Here is a 19,934-nt window from a genome sequence, read left to right as displayed (position 1 = left end):
AATAGGGACGAAAAATGAGTAAGTAATTAATCTCGAAAGAGTGTATATATGGTGTGGCAATACGCACGTCGGCACGTGCTGCCTCACCGCTACTTAGTACACTCCGTACATCCGAGGGCAGAAGACCGAAACTCGTCGTTTAGCTAGACGAACCCAAAATACAAAAACGATTACAAACTGTTTACACTACATACTCGACTTTTCTTTAGCCTTTTATAGTTGATTTTCTTTAGCTAACGAGCAGAATCAATGTTCAGTGAAACAGGGTCATTGTCTGGTCCCGTCTTCTTCTCGAAACAAACTTTCGGAAATGCTCGTACAAGCAGATCGGAAAGAAAAGAAAAGAAAAAGCACCGGGCGAGTGGCACAAGTGTCACTAACCCAACACCAAGCATGAAAAGAAGGAGAGGCCATCCTTAAAATCTTAACACACTACAACCAAGACTACTGAAGAGAACCGGAGCCTCGCCACCATGAGAAACCACCGTACCCCGAGGAGCCAAACATATCAAGCCATCTTCAGAGAGTGCCGATTTACCGTAGAGACAACCCCCTCGCTCGGACCGTGCAACGTCATTTCTGTCAAGAGACGGCAAGGACGAAGAACAGAGACAAGGAGACCACGAGAACACTTCTGTAAGGTATGAGATCCGGATCCACCCATCGCCAGAGATGATGATGCACTACGCCAGGGAAAAGGCAAGCCCGGGGCCATAAGCCATATGCAACCGAGAGGCGCCGGGTGTCCACGGCGAAAACTCTCAAGAGGATGATGAAGACGGTGCCATGATACGTCTATATCGTATCTACTTTTCCAAATTATTTTGCCTTTATTTTGGACTCTAATTTGCATGATTTGAATGGAACTAACCCGGACTGACGCTATTTTCAGCAGAATTGACATGGTGTTATTTTTCTGCAGAAATCAAAGTTCTCGGATTGACCTGAAAATTTATGAAGAATTTTTATGAAATATATAAAAAATACTGGCGCAAGAAATTACCAGAGGGGGCGACCCAGAGGCCACAAGCCCTTGGGGGCGTCCACCCCCTGGGGCGCGCCCTGCAGGCTTGTGGGCCCCCTGGACCTCCTCCAACCCTAACTCCAACTCTATAAGTACCTATTCACAGAGAAAAAAATCAGAGAGAATGATTCATGACGTTTTATGATACAGAGCCGCTGCCGCCTCCTGTTCTTCATCGAGAGGGCTGATCTGGAGTCCGTTCGGGGATCCGGAGAGGGGGATTCGTTGCCATCATCATCACCAACCTTCCTCCATCACCAATTTTCATGATGCTCACCGCCGGGAGTGAGTAATTCCATCGTAGACTTGCTAGACGGTGATGGGCTGGATGAGATTTATCATGTAATCGAGTTAGTTTTGTTAGGGTTTGATCCCTAGTATCCATTATGTTCTGAGATTGATGTTGCTATGACTTTGCTATGCTTAATGCTTGTCACTATGGCCCGAGTGCCATCATTTCAGATATGAACCTATTATGTTTTCATGAATATATTTATGTTCTTGATCCTATTTTGCAAGTTGTAGACACCTATTACGAGTTATGATACCCCAAGGTGACAATAATTGGGATTCTTTCCGGTGATTACCGTAGTTTGAGGAGTTCATGTATTCACTAAGTGATAATGCTTTGTTTCGGAGGGTCCTTAATATCACTTAATTTTTATTAGGACCCGCTGCCACCGGAGGGTAGGACAAAAAATTTCATGCGAGTTCTTTTCCATAAGCACGTATGACTAGATGGGAGAAGGATTCCCCCTCTGGTCCTTGGCCTCCAAGCCCCCAAGGGGCGGGAGCCCCTCCGAGATTGGATCTCTCTCTCTCTCTCTCTCTCTCTCTCTCTCTCTCTCTCTCTCTCTCTCTCTCTCTCTGTTTTCTTCTCTATTTTGTAGTCCTGTTTTCTGGCCAAACACCGTTTTTTAAATATCCGGAGATTCGTAACTCCGACCGGCTAAAATTTTAACATGATATTTTCCCGATATTGGCTTCCTTGCGTCTGAAGGACACCTCCAACCGACTTACGCGGTGATGACAAGTTCACATGGCGCACCCTAGGGGAGGGGCCCTGAGCTTGTGGAGGCCACGGGCCCTCCTTGCGTTGATTCTTGCAAACAAAAATCCACATACTTTCCACAAAAAATCATAGTAAATTTTCATCGTGTTTGGAACTTCCTAGATATGGATTTTCCATGAAACAAAAAACATGCAAAAAAACAAAAACCGGCATTGGCCACCAGAATGTAAGTTAGTCCAAACAATAATAAAAAATATTGCCAAAAATATGTGGAAGAGGATAATGGCATGAAATAAAAAAAATTATAGATACCTCGGAGACGTATCAGCGTCCCCAAGCTTAATTCATGCTCGTCCTCGAGTAGGTAAATGATAAAACAAAGATATTTTTTATGTGAAACGCTACCTAGCACAATATTAATCAAATAATATAATCATGGCATGAATATTGGGATACGAATGATTCAAGGCAATAGTCTATTAATTTGACATGAAAACAACAATATAAAAGTATACTAGCAAACGATCATGCCTTTCAAAATAAAATCTAAAGAATGTTATCCCTACTCACTTAATCATGTAAGCATGGCATAGCTCAGTCTTCCTAACACAAAGATATCTATCATGAACACCCCGATGCCAAACCAAGCAATTGAATCATATTTTTCTTGCTTCAACTTTTTCAAGTCCCACACAATACTTCAGCATGAACCATGGACTTAGCACTTCAGATGGAAAAGAGAATGATGATTATGGTTTATAAGGGAAGAAAAAGTATAAGAAAGTCTCGCAGCAATGAGGCGGGTCGTTAGACAATGGAGAGGCCTTACAATCGATGTCAATGCGGGCAATTGGGATTGCCATGCAAGAGATGCACTAGAGCAATAAGTGTATAAAAACTCTCTATATGAAACTAAGTAGGTGTGCATCCAACTTGCTTGCTTATGAAGAACTCAAGCATTTTAGGAAGCTCGTCATTGGAATATAGAAGCCAAGTTCTATAATGTAAAAATCCCACTAGTATATGAAAGTGAAAAATAATGGAGACTCTCTATATGAAGTACATGGTGCTATTCTCGAGTAGAAGTGTGGTAAAAGAATAGTAGTATTGCTCCTTATCTTCTTTTATGAACAGCCTCACGGACCTCATCCCTACTTTTTTGAGGAACCATAAGTCTCCTCCAATTCATTTCCTCGCTGGTAGGGGCAACACTCTAATGATGATGATCCACACACTTTAATTTACTTACAACTCAATAAACTTGAAAAATATGACAACATATGAATGCATCTCGCAGTGTACCAGGATGTGCAATGATCAAGCATAACATGTATAACAATGATGAACGGTGGCCTTATCACAAAATATCATGCCAGCTCTATATGACCATGCAAAGCAATATGACAATGAATGCTCACGTCATGTGAATAGTAACAGTGGAAGTTGCATGGCAATATATCTCGGAATGACTATGGAAATGCCATAATAGGTAGGTATGGCAGCTGTTTTGAGGAAGATATAAGGAGGCTTACGTGTGATAGAGCGTATCATATGACGGGGGTTAGATGCACCGGCAAAGTTTGCACCAATTCTCGAGGTGAGAAAGGGCAATGCACGGTACCAAAGAGGCTAGCAAATGGCGGAAAAGTAGGAGTGTGTATAATCCATGGACTCACATTAGTCATAAAGAACTCAAATACTTATTGTGAAAGCCTATTAGCCCTCGAAGCAAAGCATGACTCGCATGCCCCTAGGGAGGAGGTTGGGAGGAGTTGATGATGCAGAGCATCCTAGGATCATGCCCATGGACCTACCTTCGTCTCCCAAGACACCACGTGGACCAATGACTAGAGCTCGAGCAAGGGCTATCGAAGCCGATGTGAACTCGCCCCTCTCTGAACTTACATATTCCACATGTGAGACATGGCTACTACCTCAATCGGAGACCTTGTGTGTGATCAGGTACTTGGAGGAAGAACATGAAGCTGCTACCACCAACGTACAAGATGTCGAGTACACCAAACGCGAGAGACAAGAGAAGGAGCTGCCAGAAAGCTATAGCCCCCGGACGTCCGACTATCGGACGTCCGGCGCCTGAAGACTCAGCCATCCGGAAGGCCCAGCTAATAGACTCTACAGCGACTGGATGACCGACAAGGACCGGACATCCAACACTTCCCAGCGACCGGACGCCCGATCGTCTCCGGATATCCAGCACCACTGATGTCTACTACACAACCTTCTTCTTGTAGACGTTGTTGGGCCTCCAAGTGCAGAGGTTTGTAGGACAGTAGCAAATTTCCCTCAAGTGGATGACCTAAGGTTTATCAATCCGTGGGAGGCGTAGCACTACTGCAGGATGCTGCTAACGCGACACTACGATCAGAGACCCTTTGAGAAATTGTGTGTGATGCCATAATCGCAAACGGTGCTGTATGAAAACCGTCAAAAAGGTGAAAACGTTTGCAATGGAGGATGCATCAAACACGATTCAGATTTTAGTTGCATGTGCGATCCAGGGCATACGGTTCAGTCCAATGAACTATTTGCGATGAGGAGGAACAAAAGAAACGGGCAGCCTGATGAAGGCATGTGCGATATAGAGCATACGGTTCACTCGGATGAACTGTTTGTGATTAGGCAACACAAAAGAAACGGGCAGCCAGATGAAGGTGTGTGCGATATACAGCATACGGTTCACTCAGATGAACTGTTTGTGATTAGGCAACACAAAAGAAACGGTCAGCCAGATCAAGGTGTGTGTGATTGAGGGCATACACTTCAGAAGGATTAACTGTTTGCGATTAGGCAACAGAACAGAAACGGGTAAGCCAGATCAAAGTGTCTGTGATTGATGGCATACACTTCACATGGATGAACTGTTTGTGATTAGCCACAACAAACTGAAACAGGTTAGATAGATCAACGTGTGTCCGCTAGACGGGCACACCCATTCTAATTAAAAGACGCGTGCTGACATTGCCTATTGCGGTGCACCCTATGGTGCAAACACCACGTACGCGGCCGAGAAGGCGTACGTGCCCACGTTATGCCTTCCGGGAATAGTGCTGCACATATAACCATTAGTAAATTTTGAGCATGCGTCCCGTCGCATTCCAAATTGCAAACCTGTTCACACCGATCAAAACCTAAACGGTTTCCCACTTAGGAGCGTATTACTACGCGGTTATAAATACTACCACTCCAAGATGACTGCACATTCCTCCGCAACTCCTCATCCAGAAAAAGTCAAAAACAAACAAGCCATTCATCATCGTTTCCTTGCGTCCGTCATGGCCAGCGTGAGTTCTGGGTCGAGAGATTGCGACCAGGGAGAGCCGAGCCTGGAAGCGTGAGCACGAGAGATGTCTCGCCTCGCCGCGATAGCAGCCAACATGTCCCGCCGCACAGCCGTAACAGCAGAGAGGTCCCGCCGCGCCGCCGAAGCAGCACGGACGACCCGCCACGCCGTCGATGCAGCAGACTGGTCCGGCCGCGCCGCGGAAGCAGAAGAGATGTCCCGCCGCGCCGCGAATGCAGCAGAGATGTCCTCCCTTGCCGCGGCTGTCGGTGTCAAAACCGGCGGATCTCGGGTAGGGGGTCCTGAACTGTGCGTCTAGGATCGATGGTAACAGGAGACGGGGGACACGATGTTTACCCAGGTTCAGGCCCTCTCTATGGAGGTAATACCCTACTTCCTGCTTGATTGATCTTGATGAATATGAGTGTTACAAGAGTTGATCTACCACGAGATCGTAATGGCTAAACCCTAGAAGTCTAGCCTATTGGTATATGGTAATGAATCTGTCCTATCTGTACTATGCTCTCCGGTTTATATAGACACCGGAGAGATCTAGGGTTACATGAGGTCGGTTACATAGGAGGAAATATTCATAATAGGTCGCCGAGCTTGCCTTCCACGCCAAGTAGAGTCCAATCCGGACACGGGTATTGTCTTCGGCCTTCGTATCTTCACAGCCCATCAGTCCGACCCATGGATAATAGGCCGGATGCCCGAGGACCCCTTAGTACAGGACTCCCTCAGTAGCCCCTGAACCTGGCTTCAATGGCGAGGAGTCCAGCGCGCAGATTGTCTTCGGCATTGCAAGGCGGGTTCCCCTCCTTCCGAACTCCAAGATAGTCTTTGGACGTGATGATTATATCCGGACCTGTTACACACCATGCACAACCGCAGAGAGAATATATATATCTTACACGAGTTCCATACGCTGACAGCTTCCTGCAACGTGATATCACGCCCGTCCGGTCATAATTTCAAACCATTTTTCTTCTGCCATCCCATGTTTCAAAACACGATTGCTACTGGCACGTCTTGTCGAAGCAGAGATCGTGTCCCCCTATTGTGGGATTCTCATCAATGCGGGCATGGGTAACCCAACCGTGCCGTTTACACAGCCCTTGGGAATAGGCGAGTTTATGGCGAGTAGGGAGGCGTTTGACATACACGGCCTCTATAAGGGGGTAAGGACTCCCTTCTTCCACCAAGCCCTTTCTCTTCCTCAGCCCTTCCATCCTTGAGCTCCATCGCCCAAGCCTTAGCTTCTCTCTCGTTCGAGAAAATACTCCAAAGATGTCCGGATCCGGAGCTGGAGGTAAGTGGATGGCCTCTTCCGTCAAGAAGAAGGACATCAAGGAGCTCCGGGAGGCCGGATATTTGGCCAAAGAGATCGCTCATCGAGTCCCGGCCAAGGGACAAATCGTCCCCACTCCTGAGCCCCACGAGAGGGTTGTGTTCCTTACACATTTCGTCCGCGGGCTTGGGTTCCCTCTTCACCCATTCGTCCACGGGTTGATGTTTTACTATGGGCTGGATTTTCATGACCTAGCCCCCAACTTCATCCTCAACATTTCGGCGTTTATCGTCGTTTGTGAGGCTTTTCTCTGCATCCCGCCTCACTTCGGCCTATGGCTGAAGACCTTCAATGTGAGGGCGAAAGTTGTGTGCGGCCAGCAAGCAAAATGCGGAGGCGCTATGGTAGGCAAGATGCCCAACGTCACCTGGCCCGAAGGTTCGTTTGCGGAGACTGTGAAGGGGTGGCAATCGGGGTGGTTCTACATCACCGAGCCGCGCGATGCTGACTGGTTGGCGGCCCCCGAATTCTGATCCGGAATCCCGATGCGGCTCACCTCCTGGCAAGAGAGGGGCCTAACCTGGGGTCCCTCGGACGAGCTGACTGGGCTCCAGACGTGCATCCAGAACATGATAGAAAGGAAAATCAAGCTCATCAACGTGGTCCAGGTCATGCTTGTTCGTCGGGTCCTTCCGTGCCAACGCCGATCTTGTAATTTGTGGGAGTTCGAGCCGGCCAAGCACCAGACGCTATTGGAGCTCTTCGGAACGACACACGAAGAAATCTGGAAGGTGCTCTTCAAGGCCGGCGAGACACCACCGCCTATGACCGAAGCCCGCGGGCTTAGCTTAAAGCGCCAGCCCAACCCGGTCAGTTCCTTTAATGTTTTCATGGAGCATCCCCTACTAGCATATTTTGAGAGGAAATTTAAGCTTCCTTCCCATATTTTCAGGCTTGGATCAAGTTGGCCGAGGAGATTAATTGTCCGGCTCCGCTGCCCGAGGACCAAGAATTTCCATTATTAGAGAAGATGTTGTTCCCTGCACCTTATGAGGTGCCGGAGAAGACGACTAAAAAGGCGGCCCAAGGGGCCAAAAAAGGCCTTCACCGGAGAAGCACTCCGGACGAGACGTCCGAAAGTGAGACTTCCTCTTCGTCCGCTGACGGCGGCGATGAAGAGGAAGAAGAAAACGACTCCCCACCTGAAGCGGGGAGGAAGAAGAGAGCGGCCCCCACAAGCCCGGAGGCGGAAGCGCCTAAAAGGGTTAAAGGCTCCCTCGCGGATAACTCCGCGTGGGACGTCGACAGCAGTCCGGAACGGCCTCGCCGGACCAAGCCTCGGGCCGCTTCGTAAGTACCAGAATTCACAAAAGTCTGGACTTCCTGTTTTGTAATATTGACATTTTGTAAACTTTTGTCATTGCAGTCCGGCGCGCGGTGACTCCCCGCGATCCTCGACAGAGGATTCGCTGGACACAGAGGAGATGGCTAGCATATCTCCGCCACCTACTCATTCCGTCTTACCCAGGGGTGATGACGAGGTGGTGTCCAAAAAGGCCTTCCCAGGACGGGGGGAGGTTCCGGAGATCATCGGGTGACGCCTCAGGATGACTCCTCGGACGCCGGACACACGGGGGAAAAGGCCCCCATGGAGACTGGTGACGGGGTCCGAGTCCCCTTCGGACCTCAGCCGAATACCATTCCGGAAATCTATACGGCTCCGGGGTCCAGCGAACGGCATTCCCGCCAAGGAGGGAGCGTGCCTGTTCCACCGGTGACCTCTGTCCAACCAGAGGCACCGGATAATCTGCCGGAGGTGCTGCGAGGCGCCTCTATCGTGGATGAACATCGTGTCCTTATGGACACGGTAATAGAGAAGGTTCAGTTTGCTAAAAGCGGATTGACCGAAGCCTGCACTAGCCTTCTAAGAGCTTTGAGGTAAGTAATGTGATTATAGGGGAAATATCACAGTATAGACAGTAGCCCCTGATACTCTGTTTGGTGTTCGGGAAGAAAAGCCTAAAGGAGGATCAAAAAACCGCAGGAGTCTAACATGAGTTGTCTATGTGAATAAGCAGGTATCGCTGCAGGCTGCCACTGCTCATGCTGCAGAGGTCTCCGGACTGAAGCAGAAATTGGAGCGGGCCGAGGAGGAGCTCGGCCGCGTGAAGAAGCAGTTGGAAGATAGCCAAGGTATGCAGTAACCCGTGGGTACATTTTCGAAAAAATGAATAGTCCGACCGGACTGAAAGTGTCGTAAACTTTATTAGGGGCCACGACCGAGGTGGCAACCCTTAAAAAGGCGCTAGCCGAGGCCGAGGACAAAGCGGCCAAGGAACGCGCTTTGCGCGAGAAGCACGAGGCCCGGGTTGGCGAGGCGCAGCAACAGCTCCAGGGTGCGATAGAGAAATTTGAGTCCTTGCAGCGCGATTTTAAGGCGCAGGAGTCCGAATTGGTGAAGGCTCTCCAGAGCGCGCAGGATGCATGAGCCGAAGCCCAGAGGGCCCTCCAGGAGATTCAAGTGGCCCAGAAAATTGCGGCAGGTGAGTCTTTCACCATGCCGAGCAAGTATGTAGAGAAAACGTCCCTTGTACTTGTCCCGAATTTTGGTTTTCCAGGGGCATTTGCAGGTCTGCCGCACAGTGTGTCGGACACGGCCAAGCATTATAAAGCCGAAGAAGGGATGTCTACGGAGAAGCTGTTCTGGTCCCAATATCTGGGATCCGAACATCCGGTGCCCTTCAGCGACCAGCTAAAGCAGTTGGTCGAGCTGCACAGGTTGGCAGAGCTGGCCATGAAGGACCTGATAATCCGGCTGTGGCCTGCTGATCCTACACCTGGCAGCTATTTCGGACTTGTGCAGCGGCTTGTGAGTGCCTGTCCGCGGCTCGAAGCCGTGAAGCGGTCGGTCTGCATTGAAGGTGCGAGTATGGCTTTTGCCCGCGTCAAGACGCATTGCGCGAAGCTGGATGCCAAGAAGCTAATGATCGAAGGACCACCGGAGGGCAAGGAGCATCGTCGACCCAAGCACTATTTTGATGATGTCCTGGAGGGGTCCCGCCTTGCGGCGGAGCAATGTTCGAAGGATATTATATTCCCATAAGAACATGTGTATTATCTTGCCCTGTAATATGGAACAAAGATGTTATGTAGTATAATGTCTATAATTTTAAATTTTACCTCCTGTGCGGCCGTTTATTAATCTGAGGGATGACCAGTCGTCGGCTTCTGCCCCCACGTAGATAGTACGGGGGTGTTTGGGATAAATCTAAACACTCTTTACTCCACATTCTGGTCCTTAAAGGAGGTGTTTAGCGCAGCGAACAAGGCAATCAGACTATGCGGCCTTTACCGCCCCCACTTAGCCATAGGAGTTTGACAATTAATAAAGTTGGCGAAGCCCCTGGTGTTCGGAAGGACGAATTAGGGGCGCTATACACGCCAAATCGGAAGAACCGATTCTTCGCAAGAAGCAGAAAAAATCTCCAACGATTTGGAACCTCACGAACAGCTGACCGGCTCTCGCCGCATCATGACAGTCAGTTTTCGGCTTTCTCTACTGAGGTGCTCGTCCGGAAGAACCGGGACACAATCGCAGTAGTTCTCCCTTTACCACCCTAGCCGATATAGCGGAACGTAAGGTAGTAAGTGAGGGAGTCCTGGATTAGGGGGTCCTCGGACAGCCGAACTATATACTTTGGCCGGACTGTTGGACTATGAAGATACAAGATTGAAGACTTCGTCCCGTGTCCGGATGGGACTCTCCTAGGCGTGGAAGGCAAGCTTGGCAATTCAGATATGTAGATCTCCTCCCTTGTAACCGACTCTGTGTAACCCTAGCCCCCTGCGGTGTCTATATAAACCGGAGGGTTTAGTCCGTAGTATAAGAACAATCATAATCACAGGCTAGCTTCTAGGGTTTAGCCTCTACGATCTCATGGTAGATCAACTCTTGTAATACTCATATCATCAAGATCAATCAAGCAGGAAGTAGGGTATTACCTCCATCGAGAGGGCCCGAACCTGGGTAAACATTATGTCCCCCGCCTCCTGTTACCATCCGCCTTGGACGCGCAGTTCGGGACCCCCTACTCGAGATCCGCCGGTTTTGACACCGACATTGGTGCTTTCATTGAGAGTTCCACTGTGTCGTCACCACAAGGCTTGATGGCTCATCTTGTTGTCAAGGACAACATCACCTCTGGGGGAGCCCTGGCTGTAGGCCAAACTCTCTGATTAGGCGGCTTCGTCATGACCGCCCGTTCGGCCGCTGCGCCGACGATGACTTCTCGGGTCATCAAAAACAGCCTCCACGTCGGCTCGGAATTCGCCGAGCAGATGGATCCAATGGAGCTCTCTTCCTTGAACGAGCTCTTGGATCGCATCGCCACCTTGGGAGTCGCTATGGACTATGATCGGATCGGGCTTAAACCCGACCAAAGGGAGATTAACTCTCCGCCGGTCACCCATCATATTGCGGTGGTGGAAGAGCAATGCAACAATTCTTCCTCTATCTTGAGGACAAATTATGTCCGGATTCCCGAGCTCTCCGAGCCGGATACCCGTCTACGGGAGGACATGGCCTAAGATTTGAACCTAGAATCAGACAGCAGGCCAGATCTATTGGGCAGCATCCCGGAGCCCGAACTGCCAAGCTCGGAAACTCCTCCGCCCCTGGGTCTCAGATCGGGTTAGGGTTCGGACGTAAATCTACCCACCCACCCAGATATAAGTGATCTTTCCCACATTAGACAAGAGCCCCAAGAGACAGTACATCACTATTGGGCCAGATTCCTCCTTGTAATGAGCAAGGTCAAGGACTGTCGCGAGGAAGACGCAATTTCATTCTTTGGCAAAAAATTGCACGAACAAGGGAATCCTCAACGCCATAAGTCGCCGTGACATAGCACACTTCGCTGACTTGGCGGCCATAGTACAGAAGTACTATGCGATGGAAAGCACCTGGAAAACCCAAACAAAATTCTGGGATCCTCCAGCTCTCTCTAAACCCCCCGTCCGAACTAAAAGGGTGTACTCTCGTAAGTCACCCGATCCAATACAAAGAAACAAAAGCCCACTACAGGCCGTGGAACCGTATTGGAAGGATGGCTCAATGGGCCATGCAAAATCCACAGTTCGGCGGATGCCATACCAACACATAGCCTTAGAGCATGTTGGATACTCCGGCAGGTTGCCAAGAGCGGCGAGGATATCCTCGTCAACAATACAACAGAGCGCCATCCCGTGGAAAATAACCACACAGTGCTGACAGTCTTCGAGACCTTCGCCTCAAATAATAGGCGCAAGCGAGCACTCCGCAGCCTTGCTGAAGTCTGCCACGTGGCAGCAATAAATCCATGGAGCGATACGGCTATAACCTTCAATGCCAGTGACGAACCTAAATTCCGAACAGCCCGAGCACCAGCCGCCTTGGTCCTTAGTCCAATTGTGGACGGCTTCCGGCTTACTAAAGTGCTCATGGACGGTGGCAGCGGATTAAACCTCGTCTATGAGGAGACTCTTCGAATAATGGAAATAGACAAGAGCCGCATTGATCAAAGCAGCACGACCTCCAGAGGAATCATCCCTAGTCGGGAGGCACGATGTGCAGGAAAAATCACACTAGATGTGGTATTCGACACGTCGGAGAATTATAGGTCCGAAGAAATCACATTCCAAGTGGCCCCGTTCAGTAGCGGATAGGGCGGGAGGCATTCACGATCTTCCAAGCTATACCCCATTACGGGTACATGAAGCTCAAAATGCCCGGGCCCAATGGAATCATCACTCTGGCTAGTGATCCAGACATAGCACTCCGAGCCGAAAATAAAACCGCCGCACTAGCCCTCGAGGCGTTATCCGAAGCCCTTGCGGCCGAAGAACTAACTGCGCTGCGCTCCATAGTGGACAGGGACGACGTGATACTCGACAAAAGACCCAAGTCCACCTCTTTTAAACCAGCGGACGAAATAGTCAAATTCCAGGTCCACCCAACGGATCCTACAAAAACAGCATCCATCGGGGCACAGTTAAACCCCACAGTAGACGCCGCACTGCGGGAGTTCTTGCGCAAGAATTGGGACATCTTCGCCTGGCATCCTTCAGACATGCCAGGAATCCCACGCAGGCTGGCCGAGCATAGCCTTAACATTCTAAAGGGGTTCAAGCCAGTCAAGCAGACTCTTTGGCGTTTCTCTGAACCTAAGAGACAAGCCATAGGAGAAGAGCTAGCCAAGTTACTTGAGGCCGGATTCAATAGACAAATAAAACATCCGGACTGGCTAGCAAACCTGGTGATGGTACCAAAGAAGGACAAATCCTGGCGCTTATGTGTCGATTTCAAGGACCTTAACAAGGCTTGCCCAAAGGATCCCTTCCCCCTCCCCCGCATCGATCAAATTATCGACGCCACCGCAGGACACGATTCATTGTGTTTCCTCGACGCATACTCCGGATACCATCAAATCAAGATGGCGGAGTCCGATCAAGCCGCAACGGCATTTATCACTCCATACGGCCCCTTCTGTTTCAACACCATGCCTTTCGGGCTCAAAAACGCCGGTGCAACCTATCAACGCATGACTCAGACATGCCTGGAAACACAAATCGGCAAAACAGTGGAGGCATACATAGACGATGTGGTCATTAAAACCGGACACGTCGAATCCTTAATAGACGATTTGAGGCTCACGTTCGACAATCTCCGAACATATGACATCAAGCTCAATCCGGAAAAATGCGTTTTCGGCGTGCCCGCTAGAAAGCTTTTGGGCTTCATCGTCTCCAGTAGAGGAATTGAAGCAAATCCGGCTAAAATCCGAGCTCTGTCACAGTTGGCTATCCCAACAGACCTCAAGCAAATCCAGAAATTAACTAGATGCGTGGCTGCCTTAAGCCGCTTTATCTCCCGATTAGGAGAAAAGGCATTACCTCTTTATCGCCTTTTTCGATGCACCGAACACTTCGAGTGGACGGATGCGGCCATGGCCGAATTGGAAGAAATAAAGGCCGTCTTGGCCGCGCCAAACGTCGGCGAACCAATCCTGTTATATATAGCGGCAACACACCAAGTTGTAAGCGCAGTGCTCGTCGTCGAACGAGAGACGGGCGGACATAAGTTCCCGCTTCAAAAGCCGGTATACTACGTATCCACCGTCCTCACTCCATGCAAATCACGGTACCCAGATTATCAAAAGATAGCATACGCGGTCTTCATGGCATCCCGAAAATTACGACACTACTTTCAAGAGTGTTCAATTATGGTGGCCTCCGAAGTACCACTCAATGACATAATAAATAACCGCGATGCCACGGGCCGGATTGCTAAATGGGCTATCGAGCTCCTCCCGCTCGACATAACATATAAACCACGGCGAGCCATTAAGTCGCAAGTACTGGTTGACTTCGTCGCCGAATGGACGGAAGCCGAACTCCCTAAAGAGTACGGCGCGTACTCCAATTGGATCATGCACTTTGACGGCTCTAAGATGCTGGCTGGTCTGGGGGTAGGCGTAGTCCTGACATCCCCCACCGGAGATACAGTCCAATATGTACTACAAATATTATAAACAGACTCCAACAATGCAGCAGAATATGAGGCCCTGCTGCATGGTCTCCGGATGGCAGTCTCCATGGGCATTCAACGCCTAGAGGTGCGTGGGGATTCGAACCTCGCAATATCTCAAATAAATGGAGACTTTGACGCCAAGGACCCAAAAATGGCGGCTTACCGCAACGCCGTCCTCAAAATGTCAGCTCGGTTTAAGGGGCTGGAATTCCACCATGTGCCCGAGAAAACAATCAAGTGATGGATATCCTTGCCCGCATCGGCGCTAAGCGCGACCCTGTCCCACCTAATATCTTCTTGGAAAGGTCATACGTCTCCAACGTTTCTATAATTTATGAAGTATTCATGCTATTATATTATCCATCTTGAATGTTTAATGGGCTTTACTATGCACTTTTATATTATTTTTGGGACTAACCAATTGACCCAGAGCCCAGTGCCAGTTCCTGTTTTTTCCCCTTGTTTCAGTGTTTCGAAGAAAAGGAATATCAAACAGAGTCGAAACGGAATGAAACCTTCTGGAGAAGTTATTTTCGGAAAGAAAGCAACCCGGGAGACTTGGAGTCCATGTCAAGAAAGCAACGAGGAAGGCACGAGGCGGGGGGGCGCCCCCCCCCGGTGCGCCCTCCACCCTCATGGGCCCCTCGTGGCTCCCCTGTCGTATTTCTTCCGCCTATATATATCCTTATACCCTAAAAACCTTCGGGGAACAGAATAGATCGAGAGTTCCGCCACCGCAAGCCTCTGTAGCCACCAAAAACCAATCGGGGCCCTGTTCGGGCACCCTGCCGGAGGGGGGAACCCTCACCGGTGGCCATCTTCATCATCTCGGCGCTCTCCATGATGAGGAGGGAGTAGTTCACCCTCGGGGCTGAGGGTATGTACCAGTAGCTATGTGTTTGATCTCTCTCTCTCGTGTTCTTGATTTGGCACGATCTTGATGTATCGCGAGCTTTGCTATTATAGTTGGATCTTATGTTTCTTCTCCCCCTCTACTCTCTTGTAATGGATTGAGTTTCCCCTTTGAAGTTATCTTATCGGATTGAGTCTTTTAATGATTTGAGAACACTTGATGTATGTCTTGCGTGGGATACCCGTGGTGACAATGGGGTATTCAATTGATCCACTTGATGTATGTTTTGGTGATCAACTTGCGGATTCCGCCCATGAACCTATGCATAGGGGTTGGCACATGTTCTCGTCTTGACTCTCCGGTAGAAACTTTGGGGCACTCTTTGAGGTTCTATGTGTTGGTTGAATAGATGAATATGAGATTGTGTGATGCATATCGTAGAATCATACCCACGGATACTTGAGGTGACATTGGAGTATCTAGGTGACATTAGGGTTTTGGTTGATGTGTGTCTTAAGGTGTTATTTTACTACGAACTCTAGGGCTGTTTGTGACACTTATAGGAATAGCCCAATGGATTGATCGAAAGAATAACTTTGAGGTGGTTTCGTACCCTACCATAATCTCTTTGTTTGTTCTCCGCTATTAGTGACTTTGGAGTGACTCTTTGTTGCATGTTGAGGGATAGTTATATGATCCAATTATGTTATTATTGTTAAGAGAACTTGCACTAGTGAAAGTATGAACCCTAGGCCTTGTTTCCTAGCATTGCAATACCGTTTACGCTCACTTTTATCATTAGTTACCTTGCTGTTTTTATATTTTCAGATTACAAAAACCTATACCTACCATCCATATTGCACTTGTATCACCATCTCTTCGCCGAACTAGTGGACCTATACAATTTACCATTGTATTGGGTGTGTTGGGGACACAAGAGACTCTTTGTTATTTGGTTGCAGGGTTGTTTGAGAGAGACCATCTTCATCCTACGCCTCCCACGGATTGATAAACCTTAGGTCATCCACTTGAGGGAAATTTGCTACTGTCCTACAAACCTCTGCACTTGGAGGCCCAACAACGTCTACAAGAAGAAGGTTGCGTAGTAGACATCAAAAGGCTGTTTAAGCCATCCGTGGTATGGGAAGGAGAGACCGGCAACAACAGTCCGGACCTGGCCACAACTCCAGATACCGAACACTCTGACGTAATCAGAGGCTCTGCCACCGAAATAACGCCTTCGGCCCACGTGATTATGGCTGTCATCGCCCCGTGGACAGAACCCTTCTTGGCCTACCTAACTAGGCAAGAACTCCCTGAGGACCCAAACGAGGCGCGCTGCATTGTGTGGCGGTCTAAAGCCTACAAGGTCCACGAGGGAGAGATTTATAAGAAAAGCGCTACCGGAGTACTTCAAAGGTGCATCTCCGAAGAGGAAGGACGGCAACTTTTGGCAGAAATTCATGCTGGACTTGGCGGACACCACGCCGCAGCTCGGGCCCTTGTAAGCAAGGCCTTCCATATAGGTTTTTGCTGGCCGACGGCCCGAGCAGACGCACAGGACCTCGTCCAACGTTGCGTCGGTTGCCAGCTTTTTGCAAACCAAAGCCATATGCCACCTACCGCTCTCCAAACAATCCCCATTACATGGCCCTTTGCGGTCTGGGGGCTTGATATGGTCGGACCCCTTAAAGGGGGAAGCCACAAGAAAAAATACCTATTGGTCATGGTGGATAAATTCACCAAATGGATAGAAGCCAAACCAGTTAAAACGGCTGAGTCCGGACCAGTGATAGACTCCATATCCGGGGTTGTACACCATTACGGCGTCCACCACAGCATCATCACCGATAATGGCTTGAACTTTACAGCCGACGAGGTAAAAACTTGGTGCAGCAACATGGGCATTAAGCTCGATTATGCCTCCGTCTATCTCCCGCAATCTAATGGTCAAGTTGACCGAGCAAATGGTCTTATCATGAGCGGCATTAAACCCAGATTAGTGCGATCCTTGAAGGAATCAGATACGCACTGGGTCGAGGAGCTCGACTCCGTACTATGGGGGCTGCGGACCACGCCGAATCGCACTACCGGATACACACCGTTCTTTATGGTGTACGACACAGAGGCGGTACTGCCCTGCGACATCATTCATGACTCACCTCGAGTGCGCATGTACGAAGAGAAAGAAGCCGAGCTTGATCGGCAGGACAGTTTGGAGCCTTGGATGAGGAGCGTGACGTGGCAAAAGCCCGCTCCGCATTCTATCAGCAACAGGCTCGACGGTATCAAAGCAGAGAAGTACGGGCCAAAACTTATAACGTTGGCGAACTCGTTCTACGCCTACTGGAGAAGAAAAAGAACAAGCTCAAGCCCAAATGGGAAGGTCCCTTCATTATTGACAAAGTTCTGACCGGTGGAGCGTACCGTCTGCGGGATGCATCGGACAATCGACTCGAGCCAAACCCATGGAATGCAGCCAGACTCTGAAGGTTCTACACCTAGTGCCGGACTCTGTGTTCGTCTCCTTACCTCCGTCAATTTTTTATATATCTGTTATCTGTCTTTTCTTTCTTTCTTTCTTCCCTTTTTCTTCACGGCCTTAAAAGGTTAAAATGTGTCTTGACTACACAATCTTGACGCGCTAGGCGTGCTCATTATACCTAGGGGCTTCTTATACAAAAGCTTAATATAACTATATTCCGGGCTCTACGCCCCCCGCACATGTGTTACTTTTCCACATGTACCTTTTCTTCGCCATTATATGCATCGATATGACTTAAGTTTTGGCCAAGCTGGGTTGCCTGGCTCTTTTGTTTATGCCCTACGTTCCCGTTAATTCGGCTAGGGCATAAGGGGAGCCCCTCTGTGATTGTTACTGCCGGGTTAGCCGGATGTGTACCTCAGACTGGGTAAAGCCGAAAGCTAGCGTTCTTAAGGGAATATTCGGTCGGTGAACAAAAGATGACTTTTATTTATTGTAATACATGCCCCCAGATGTTTATATCCTGCGTCTCTTTTTGCAGTTCGGACATGCACATTAATGCATGCGTACCCAGGGAAAGGAACCCTTAATGGAACTATTCTCCCAGGAAGATGTTTCTTACTATCCATGTAATATAACATAACTAGTTGGGTACTTGTCTGTTCAAGCACTTATGACCCCTACGCCTGGTTTCCACGCATACCCCGGTTTCTACATAACTGAGTGGGTATTCGGATACACTCCGGACTGTCGGGTCCAGAGGTCGAAGCAAAAAGGTCCGCCATGACAAATGATTTACAATCCAGCTAGGGACAATATATGTCACTTGAAGTACACAGTCACTTAGACTGACTAAATTCTTCTTCTATACCATCCAACAGGCTGTCTAGCCTATAATCCTGTTGGGAATACTTCGCGGCTAATTTTACCTGGTCATACACCAAACTGACGGGGATCTCTTTCCCATCAGACCCCACAGGTCCGACCTCGGCCATGTGGTTCGGGTCAGCCTTGGTATATCGCGTCTTCACCATGGCCTAGGCTTCCCTTGCACCTTGTCGGCAGGCTGATATCTTCCATAATAGGAAGCGCCGCCGCGCTCCCTTGAGCACCTCCACAAGCTCCCCCATGCCCACGGGCAGAGAGGCGGATGGCCACAAGGCTTGGGCAATGCCCTGCATCACCTGCCGTACTTGTTCGTGCAGCTGTGAGAGCTCTGGCAGAAGATCACCCGTAGACCCGGGCATTTCCTCTGCGGGACGACCCGTCAGCATACCTACAGATATAACTCTGTTAACCGGTTTCTTTGCCGAACTCTCTAAAAGTTCGTTCAATCACTTACTAAGAATGTCGCGTCGAAGCCTCTTATTCTCCTTTACGGAGTCAGCAAGCTGGGCTCGAACATCTTTTAGTTCAACGCCCAGCCGGGTATTGGCATCTCGGAGATCGTTTTTCTCCCGCCTGACCTGCGTAAGCATGCGCTCGCCAGCCTTTAGCTGTCGTTGAGCATGTTGCTCATCCCCTCGCACGACCTCCGGATTCACACCGGGGTCATCTGCAGAATCTATTGTTAGATTTACATGCATGCCGAATACTAACTGGTACATGTCATTCTTTTCGATAGAGACAAGTATTACCAGATGGGGCCTTCTCAGACTCCTTCATTGCGGAAACTGCGGCCTGTAGCTGGGCTTTGCACTCCTCCAGCTCTCGAGACAACTGGGTATTCTTCTCCATAAGAACCTACGAAAACAACAATCCTTAAATCAGTTGTGTCAACTGTTTCAAGTCTCAGGGGCTACTGATATACATAATTATTAGATTTTCTTACCCGTATATCCTTTACATACTGGTCCGTGGCTCTGGCTAGACCATTTTGAGCAGCTCGGATGTACGCGTCTCCTGAGTTGAAGGCATTGAACGCCTCTTGAGAGAAACAAGCGTCGCGGAGTACGGTCCGGCGACGCCTGTGGTTCATGGCACTCTCCACTTCGGAATTCGTAGCGGACAGCCTATCCGCATCCTCTGTAGAAGGAACATCCGGGGTTGGCCCCACGTTGGCGTCTGCCCCTAAGTCCGGCTCTGGAACCCGGCTGCTGGAGGCGTGGCCGGTAGGCTCTCCGGACATGGTCCGACGAGCGTTTTTTCTGCTAGGAAACATGGACGTTATTATATTTTAAAAAGACGATAACCACGGAGCGGGGTTCTTTTTCATACCTCTGCGACGGCGTCTCGGTCCTGACCGCCTTCCTTTTAAGCCTACCCAGCTTCGGTGCCCCTTGTTGGTGAGTCACTGCGGGTTTGGCATGGCGTCCCGAAGACCTTCCCTGTAAGACACCATATGTGTGCGTTAGGTGAAGTGCAAAAAGGGATCCTTCTCGGAAGTTGGGACTCTGGTTTT

Source organism: Aegilops tauschii, chromosome 6 (genome assembly GCF_002575655.3).
Source record: "Aegilops tauschii subsp. strangulata cultivar AL8/78 chromosome 6, Aet v6.0, whole genome shotgun sequence".
Lineage (NCBI taxonomy): Eukaryota > Viridiplantae > Streptophyta > Magnoliopsida > Poales > Poaceae > Aegilops > Aegilops tauschii.
This window is presented reverse-complemented; position numbering follows the sequence as displayed.